At 43.5% G+C, this 9,841-nt stretch overlaps 1 protein-coding gene across 11 annotated transcripts in view; it reads right to left on the reverse strand.

Annotated features, from left to right (window-relative positions):
- Positions 1-5,261, reverse strand: part of ctnnd2b (catenin (cadherin-associated protein), delta 2b) — a 225,541-nt gene extending 220,280 nt beyond the window's left edge. For 5 of the 11 annotated variants that reach the window (XM_054735870.2, XM_054735967.2, XM_054735916.2 and 2 more), the window contains exon 1: positions 4,972-5,261. The gene's annotated coding sequence lies outside the window, so the exon portion shown is untranslated. The remainder of the gene's footprint in view (positions 1-4,971) is intronic. The other 6 variants (XM_015957316.3, XM_015957313.3, XM_054736039.2 and 3 more) reach the window with 2 other exon arrangements.
- Positions 5,262-9,841: the final 4,580 nt, after the last annotated feature.

Below are 9,841 nucleotides of genomic sequence, written 5' to 3' on the forward strand. Positions count from 1 at the left end.
GGACAATTGATGTGGACATAATAATTAACAAATGTGAACAGTTACGGGACTGAAAGAACTGGTGAGGGACTGCACAAATATAAATTGATATTTAAGTTTAAAAAGGGGGCAGAAATAATAAGATTTTTCTTCTATCTGCTCCCTTTCATTCAAATATACATTGTGTTTTTATGAATATTGTTTAGTATCTGCTGTGTTATTTTTTTATTGAATGAAATAAAGATAATAAAAAAAAACATTATGATGTCATTATGTAAGTGCCTTCAGGAGCATCACAAGTCATAAGAATCTATTATTGTAAAGAATCTGCACATATATATGATTTCAACAACTAAATACAGTAATATAGAAACTCGTGTAATCAACATTTGTGGGTCAAGGGGTGTGATTAATCATTAAAACCATGTATGTGCTCTCTGTAATGAGTCCGGTGGTTTTGTTTTCATTCTAGCCTGTTTGTGATTTTTAGATGCTGGCATTGCACTATTGATTCATTTAAACGTGTATTGACCGATGCACCAAGTTCTCCATCTAACGGCTAACATTACTCCATATTTGAAATGTTAAAATTACTGCAGTGATAATGAATTAAAGCGGAAGACTGAGCCTTGTTGTGTTTGTTTCTATATGCAGGCGTCTCCAGCTCCAGGAGACTGTAGGTCTTGGATAAGTCAGTGGGAGGTTATTATGGGTTGGTCCACATCACATGGATCATCTTCTGAATATAAAAACTTAATGAAGCCTGTTGAGGCCGAAGCAGCCAAGGCAACGTCTTTGAGAAGGGAAGATAACGTGTTGAAAACCTTTCTCTGAACCATGGCGTAGTGCATCATTTTCCAGATGTTCCTCCAGGGACGTATAGCTATGAGGGTCATCCTGCCGTCTACCATGAATCTTTGGCAATTAGACAGAGAAATGGAGAGCAAGGGGTTGGAAAGACGGGAGATGGAGGTGGAGGTGATTGGGTACTACATCCCAGAATAACAGCTGAATACTCTCCGAAGACGCCTGGCTTCCTGTAATGCAGCTCAGCGTGGTGCGGGAATACAACATTAGGGAAAAGAAGCTCTTTGATAAATTTAATGTTGTGTGACGAGAACACTGGCTGGCACTCTCACCTGTGTGTGTTGAGTGTTTAAAGCCCTGGTTGAGATGTTGCAAAAGGCACATTGTAGCAGTCAGTCAACACAAACTGCTTTTGCTCTGCAAGACTAAATACAAACCGGATTCAAAAACAGAAAACTGATTATAGTGATAGCAGTAGTAGTTTGAAATTCCTCTTTCGCTTTTGATTAGCAAACTCAGATGTTTTTTTTATGATCTTTTCAGGTCCATAACATTTTGATACCACACTCATTTTATTATGACTGGTTATCCTGACTTTGATGTTGCCAGGAAACAAGCAGCCTCAATTAAACCGTTGGGTTCAAGCCACACAGTCATCCTCGACTTGTGTTACCTTGTGTTACCATTATAAATAAGCAGTTAGATGTTTTAAATGCCCAAGAATACAAATCTAACTAAGCTAAATCCTGACTGTAGTTTATTATTTATATTTATTTATTTATTTATTTATTCATTTATTTATTTATTTATTTATAAAACCTATCTTTACTTGGAAGTTAAAGTGACAATGTGTAGATTTTAATCATTCATCTCTGTAAATATCCATCAAAATGTTGAAAATGAATGAAATGATACCCAGTTGTTGAAAAATATTGGCGACTTCTTAAAATATAACCGTAAAAATCAGGTCTAAAACACACGGGAGCGGGTCTGAGTCTCTGGGCGACGCCATATTAGATGTCATGTTTCCTTCTACGGGAGCCCCTGAGGACTTAATGCATTTACTGATTTGTAAGTTAAGGTTACAAAACTTTCACCATATCTAAACGTTGTTTTACACATTTATCTCTTCACTCATTGCCACTGATGAAAGCGAGTCTGATGTGACTGTCATTTTGCTGAAGTTTGCACTCCCCAGGGCTTATTGTCCCTAATGGGGATCCGTTGGTAAGATCTTCCTCCAACACAAAAATACAGCTTGCTGGCAACAATTTTTAGTATCTACTGCCCCCATCACCAGGGAAAATCCATGCTGTCACTTTAAGCTTAAAAAGAAAGATTTAATTCAAACTTTAACTTAAACAATAATGTTTATGTGGTTGGCTTTGTAGATTTTGGATGATGGCAAATTGAGCAATCCTGAGTAGACTAAGGTTTCCTAAAGCACTCCTGAATTATTTTTCTAATGATCTCTTCTGTATTTCTTGTTATTTTGTGGAATTTTTTGTGTTCCACATTTATACCTAAAATGTGTTTTCTTTAAAGTAATCATTACAAAATAATTAGTTTTAAACGTTTTTTACAGATATTTTGTTGAACTCCATTTACATTCAGGGGATTTTCACACTTCAGCCCAGAGCTCTTCACCAGTTGCATACTCACCTGCTAGAATAAACCGTGCAACGCAGCTGGCATGGACCGCTAGCCTACTTTAGCAGCACCAAAAGCTTGCTAAAAAAGCTTTTAACTAGATTATAAACAGGGCATCATGCTGAAACTTGCTAATTCAAACATCTTCTAACCTTGTTTCATGAAAGTGACTTGACTGATTGAAATTCACAAAACACTCAAAAGCAGATCCCCTGATGTTTAACCCTTTCATGCACTATGGTCAGACAGAAGCTGTCGGGATACTTGCAATTAAGCCACCACTTTGATTCTAGTGCATCACTTTATTGGCTGCTAATTATGTCTGTGAATTAAGTTTCAATGGCATTTTTATCATTTAATTAAGATAATTATGGGGCGATGGTGGCAGAAGAGTTGCGTGCCTACCCAGTAATCCTAAGGTTGAAGGCTCGAGCCCCGCTCATGGCTAGGTTGTGTCTTTGGGCAAGACCCTACACCCCCCTTGTCTGCCGATGGTGGTTGGAAAGGGAGTGGCCGGTGGCCTCGCCCCTGTCAGTGCGCCCCAGGGCAGCTGAGTCAATAATTTGTCGATTTTTCACAAATCTAAATGCATGTTTGAGTGGATATTTGAAAAAAAGTTTTGAAGGAAACAAAGTTCAAATTCAGTTTAAACGTATGTGTTTTGCACCTAAAGATGAATAAGGATGGTTGGGGTGGAGAGGGTGTGTGTGTGTGTGTGTTTATGTATATTCATTTAGGAGACGCTTTTATCCAAAGCGACTTACAATTTATAACCTATAGGGCATGTTGTGATCTGTGGGGGAAACCGGAGTATCCGGAGGAAACCCACGCATGCATGGGGAGAACACGCAACTCCACGCAGAAAGGCCGCAGTTGAGCCGAGTTTCGAACCTGCAACCTTCGTGCTGCCAGGCAACAGTGCTAACCACTGCGCCACCGTGCAGCCCGTGTGTGTGTGTGTGTGTGTGTGTGTGTGTGTGTGTGTGGAGGAGGGGGGGGGGGGTCCACCCTTGACCTCTGTCATAATTCATGCATGAATGAGCAAAACTACCACGGCCTTTAATGTGTGTTCACTTTTCAGCGGACCCATTTTCACTGGCAAGACGAGGAGAAGCACACATGTACTAACAAGGGCAGCATTCCAAACATGTGGCTGCACACTTTGGTTGTTCGAATACTAATGAGCAGAACCTCTAAATGGGATGCAGCCACAGTAGACTTTCTCTACTCTCTCATTTAGAGCTGTACAATATAAGAAACTATTATAATTCTGTTGAATATAATCATTACTGTATAACTTCTTATACATTCATAGTTTTGTCACGTAAATTTCCGCATGCTGATTTTTGATTTAACACACTGTCTACATTCAATAAAACATGTCAAAAGGGCTCATATTGTTTCTCCTCAGCTCATCTGTACCTGTACCTCTTACTCATATCTGTCATCCTTCACCTGCACTCACTCATCTGCACGTCCACTACCAGATCCTCGTCTTTATCACCCTGTCACTTTTAATTGTTAGGTATTTTTTTCATCCTTGCACCTTTCTGGACTATCACCTGCCTGCTATGCACCTTTTGGTCTAAATCATTTAATAAACCGCCAAACTCGGCCATGTTTCCCTTAGCATAACGGACATATAGCGGATGAGACATCTTTACTGGGCATGTCAAATGTTTAACAACACTAAAAACCCAAGAGATTAATGAAATAAGAGCATGGAGCTGAGCATGGCTAGAGTAACCTGCATGCTTCTGAAGGGCGTGTCTCAAGCACAAAGAGGACAGTTAAAACAATCTAAGACAGCTCCAAGGAGCAAACGTTCTGAGGATCTCTGCTAAAACAGAAACCCGGCGTTGGCTGCGTGATGAGTGAGATTACTCCAGGGTGAAGAGGAGAAACAGCTTGCTACTGATCAGAAACAGTCTTTTTAGTGATCACCACGGAGCTGGAGCTCATGCAGCAAGGTGCACTTCATAAACGTGCACATGCTTTCATGACGGCAGAGGGAAACAAAAAATAGGCTACAAGGTCCAAGCGTCTCTCTGCAAAGGCACAAAGACGCGCAGCCAGAGCACGTTGGGCCGCTGTCACGCGCGATAATCTCCCGAATATCGCTCAAATTTGGGTCAATCAGAAAGTAAAAGCGTTTCCACAGCAAACCCCCGCTCATCGCTGCGACCCCCACACACTCCGGCCTCGGATGGATTGATGCACAGCCAGCTGAGATGAAATGGGGGGGGGATCCCGTTCTCAGTGCAGAATCAACGCAAGCGCGCAAAATCCCATCAGCGCTTCACGAGAATTACAAAGACACCATTCACACCACACGTTTTAGTAAACTGGCGCTAAATAAATCTGTTAAAAACACATCTGGCGCACTCATCCACTCATGTACTACATCCGGCCATATTCCCAGCAGGCTGTCACATTCCAACAATTTTCCCGTCAAGCATTTTGAACAGATGAGAGGTGCAGAGACGGGCTCTAGCGAGAAGAGGAAGCGGTAGGAATGACATTGCGCCTGCTTACTGTAAAATAAAATCCCTCGGGGATGGAGAGTCTCCTTTCTTCCCACTTGACTCTCGACGTGCGAATTTCCCGAGATTCAGACCATGCAGAGCAGGCAGACGGTCATTCCACCCCTCCGAAGTCTTTGCTCCAGCTCGGTTAGTGAGAAGAAAGCCTGCATCAGACAGAGGGGAGACGCCAGCTGTGGGGAGGAAATGATGTGGGAAGGTAGGAGCGGCTGGGCCGGAGCACTGCGCACAGGAGGCAAGGAGAGCGGCAGAGGTGCTTCCCCTCCCTTCCGCGCCCTCCCTCTCTCTCTCTCTCTCTCTCTCTCTCTCTCTCTCTCTCTCTCTCTCTCTCTCTCTCTCTCTCTCTCTCTCTCTCTCTCTCTCTCTCATTGCTCACAATAAAACATCCTCCCCATCCGTGCCAGACAGACTGGCAGACCGCTTGGGTACCAGCGTCAGCAGCGACACCCACTGGTGATGGAGATTATTACTTATATATGGAGAACTGTTAGTGCCACAGGCGTGCAACAGCTGGTTAGTGTTTGCTCCATGGCAGCAAAGCTTAGAACAACATTGAGCACCTCTTAAGTCGAGGCTTTGGTCCCGATGTATGTGATTTTCAATGGGAGGGGGGGGGGGGGGGGGGGTTAAGCTGAGATAGGTTTATGATCCTTTTTCCCTTTTTCCTGTGTTAGTATGAAAAAATTATTCAATCGAATAAAAAAGGCCTACTTTAAACTTTTACTCCACTAAAGCAGTTATCAGTACTTTTTACTCCACTACATTTTCTAAAAGTTTCTAAATAAAAGTATTTTAATTTTCATTTTGTCCGACCACCACTGTTCTTGTCAATGGTGGACGTTACTATGGCAATAGTACTTTAAACTGCGTTGTGCCCCTTCCGCTGGTCTGACACAAGCCCCCATAATTCGGGTCTGAAACTGAAGCCAACACGGAAGTGAAAAAAATTGCAGTTCTACCCTCATCCACTAGGGGCTGGTGTCAGAAGCGAGCAAATCCTCATTAACTCCCATGTTAAAAGTACCAAATTCACAGCAGAAATAAACATGTTCACAGCCTGGTTCCAAAACTTGTTTTAGGTTTAAATGATCTAGTTTACACTCATGACAACTCTGAGGGGGCAGAATTTTGTCACTCTTCTGTTTAAGTGTATTAAATGCCTAAAATTCTGAATAATTAATGAGCATCAGGCCCACGTGACTGCAGCGCTAGCGCTGGGGAAAGGCCTCAGCCTGAGCCTCGGCCTCGCCTGAAAACTGTTCCGCCATTTTCAGTCTCTCAACTTAGACCATTAGTTGAAGCATTTGTGCGTTCCTTTTTGGATATTATTTGGACAGGCGCCGCTGCGATCAGAGATGCGCCGAGCTGCCGCTGAGGGGAGGGGACCATACCGATAGTCGGAACCCAGCTCCACAAACATGTCATATCTCAACACATTTTCAAAAACGCAGCGTTATGTTAAATGCACTGGGTCTTACCCTACATTTAAATTTCATGGTTAAACAGTACATGTTAAAATCTAGGCTCAGCTAGTGCAAGAGCGGCAGTGACCTAAATACAGTAAAAAAATCATTATTTTAACAAAATATCCCTTATAAAATCACACTAAAAACGTGCATAAAATAATGAGGCAGTATGTAAATTTAACAAGTAAACAACATTGTAATTTACTGTATGTTCAGTAAAACAGTTTACATGTTTAAAGTATTTTTTACAGAATTATTCTGGCAACCACAGCTGCCAAAATTAGTTTGTAAAAACAACGGAATATTTCTACAGGTGAATTACACGATGCTTACCTGATGAATTATCCTGATCATGCTGTTATCGTGCACGGAGCAGCAGGAACCAACCTACAAGAGAAACCTTTTGACGGAAACACCGTATACGCCATAGTTAGAGCTGCACAAGTTAACGCATCATGTTACTTATGTCCTGTTTCCTCATTCATGGAAACAATCTTCTTTGTTGACACCTTAAGTCTTGAGTTCTTTTGACGTTTTCTGTATCCTGTACGGATTGGCACACCCCTCTCATTCTACTGGGAAGATACTGAAAAAGCGTTGGGTCCACACTAACACTTCTGCACTGCATAACTGTTCAGCAAGACACAACAATCTTATTAGGATCAATAGCACTGATGTCATTGCAGACACCACAGACACATTAAAACTACTGTGGCCACTGTAGACGCCCATTTACTGCCAAAAAATAACTATTTGTTTTAAATGATCATCTGGTGCCAAAATTCCCAATCTTTATGTAGGTACTACTGCTAATTGTCACATTACAGTGAATGCAACTTGTTCCTGGCATCCACATGCAACACGTCCTCGTCTCAGCTCTCCTGACAAAGCTCAGGGGCGCCACCTTCAACAATCTTTTTGTAACCACACTATCATTTGGCCTTTGAGCTTGGTTGACTCCCAGTTCTTGATTCAACATTATGCTGCGTCATGAGTCGGGGTGAGTACTCGTCTCGTGTTCTCACTATCTCTGAGTGCTTGGTTTCAGGAGAGGGAGCAACAGCTGATCAGCGGGCTGGCTTATCAGAATCAGAAAAGGTTTATTGCCATTGTCAGTGAACAAACAATTCACAAACTAGGAACTTGCTTCGGTACTAACGTGCTACATATAACATGAATAATATAATTAAAAATAGAATAAAGTAGAATAAAATATAATAAACTAGCATAAAACTTTGCTATAAAAAAGGCAGGTAATGGTAACATGGCCGATAACGTGACGTTGTGTCGAGTACAGAAGACGAGCGTGGTTGTGTGTTTATAAGCTGTTCACAAATCTAACGGCAGATGGAAAGAAGCTGTTCTTATGGCGAGAGGTTCTGGTCTGGATGGACCGTAACCTCCTGCCTGAGGGAAGCGGCTCAAAAAGTCTGTGACCCAGGTGCGAAGGGTCAGCTGCTATCCGACCTGCACGCCCCCGAGTTCTGGGGAGACGTACAGGTCCTGGAGAGATGGAAGGCTGCAGCCAATCACCTTCTCAGCAGAGCGCACAATGCGCTGCAGTCTATTTTTGTCCCTCACTGTGGCTCCAGCGTACCACACAGTGATGGAGGAGGTGAGGATTGACTCAATGATGGCCGTGTAAAACTGCACCATCATCTGGGCCGGCAGCTTGGCCTTTTTCAACTGCCGCAGAAAGTACATCCTCTGCTGGGCCTTTTTGATCAGGGAGCTGATGGATGGCTCCCACCTAAGGTCATGTGTGATGGTGGTTCCGAGGAAGCGGAAGGAGTCCACAGTGGTGACGGGGGTGTCCGTCAGGACTAGGGGGAGAGATGGGGCTGTGACTTTCCTGAAGTCCACAATAAGGAGGAAGGTGGACATGACTCGACGCCGGATAATAATAATAATAATAATAATAATAATAATGCATTGAACTTATATAGCGCTTTTCTAGACACCCAAAGACGCTTTCACACACTCTCACATTCACACACTGCTAGTGATGGTAAGCTACTTGTAGCCACAGCTGCCCTGGGGAGGTCTGATAGAGGCGAGGCTGCCATTTGGCGCCGTCGGCCCCTCTGACCACCACTAACACAGGCAAGTTGGGTGAAGTGTCTTGCCCAAGGACACAACAGCAGGATACCCCTGGCGGGAGCTGGAATCGAACCGATCATGAGGCAACCCGCTCACCTGAGCTACTGCTGCCCCAATGATGATAATGATTACTATTGACTGGTAGTCTCTAGCCTTCGCTTGCTCTCTAGCTCAAGTTCTCTCGTGTGTTTTCTCTTGTGACCTCGATTAATATGAATTTTTGAATTTACTCGTCTCAGGTTGGATTCTCATCAGGATTCATCCCAACGCTGTTTTGGATTTTTACCCGGTTCGCCTCCCAGTTCACCATCCTCCAAGTGCCGACCCGATCTCCTCCACATCTCGCCCCCTCTCCAGAACCACACCGGTCCGGATCCATCTCCACTATTCATCTCTACTGCTCTTCATTCATTCCCTGGATTTTAGCCCGGCTCACCCCTCCCACAAACTACTCCTCTTCCCAAGCCACGCTGCTTCCCGTTTCCTCACCCGCTGGATTTCCAGTGCGCCCTTAAATCATCGTTTTTTTTATTAAAATTATTATTTTTTCATTCAATCCGACTCTGTCTCCTTATTCTGCATGTCCTGGGTTAGACTCTTGCCTCAGAACATGACATGCTGAAATGTTTGATCCCTGTAATGTTTTTTTTGTAATACTTGGCATTTTTGCCTGCTGTATTATTCCATGCATCAAATCTTGTATTTAACACAAATCTGTATAAACTGATTTGTGCAAGCTGTGGCGTAAACCACTCCAGGAATGTTAGGACGTGTGCAGAAAAATTACAACTGACAATTTGCTGAACAAACAGTTTGCACAAGTTGAGTGATGCACAAAGCATTGCAAGAAATTAATAAAGTTTCTTTATCAGTAGTGCACTGCTTTCTCCTCTTGAGGCGTCAGATGGTGGACAAGAATCTGCTCAAAGCCATACAGAAGTCTTGCTCCATGGTCAACAAACTTCTCCCACTCCCAGGTTGTTGCTTTCGCAACCACCCAAGCCACACTCTGCTTGGACTGCCAGTACCCATCAGCTGCCTCTGGAGTACCACAGACCAAAAAGACTAAACAGGACTCTTTCTTCAGCTTGACAGCATCCCCTGACGCTGTCCACCAGCGGGTTGGGGGGTTTCCACATCGACAGGCACTGATGACCCTGCGGCCGCAGCTCCAGTCGGCCACCTCTACAATGAAGATACAGAACAGGTCCCACTCGGACTCGATGTACCTCTCCTCTCCCAGAATATTTTGGATATTCAGTTGGAGGTGGGATTTGAAGCTCCTTCTGACAGGAG

This window comes from Nothobranchius furzeri, chromosome 11 (assembly GCF_043380555.1).
Source record: "Nothobranchius furzeri strain GRZ-AD chromosome 11, NfurGRZ-RIMD1, whole genome shotgun sequence".
Lineage (NCBI taxonomy): Eukaryota > Metazoa > Chordata > Actinopteri > Cyprinodontiformes > Nothobranchiidae > Nothobranchius > Nothobranchius furzeri.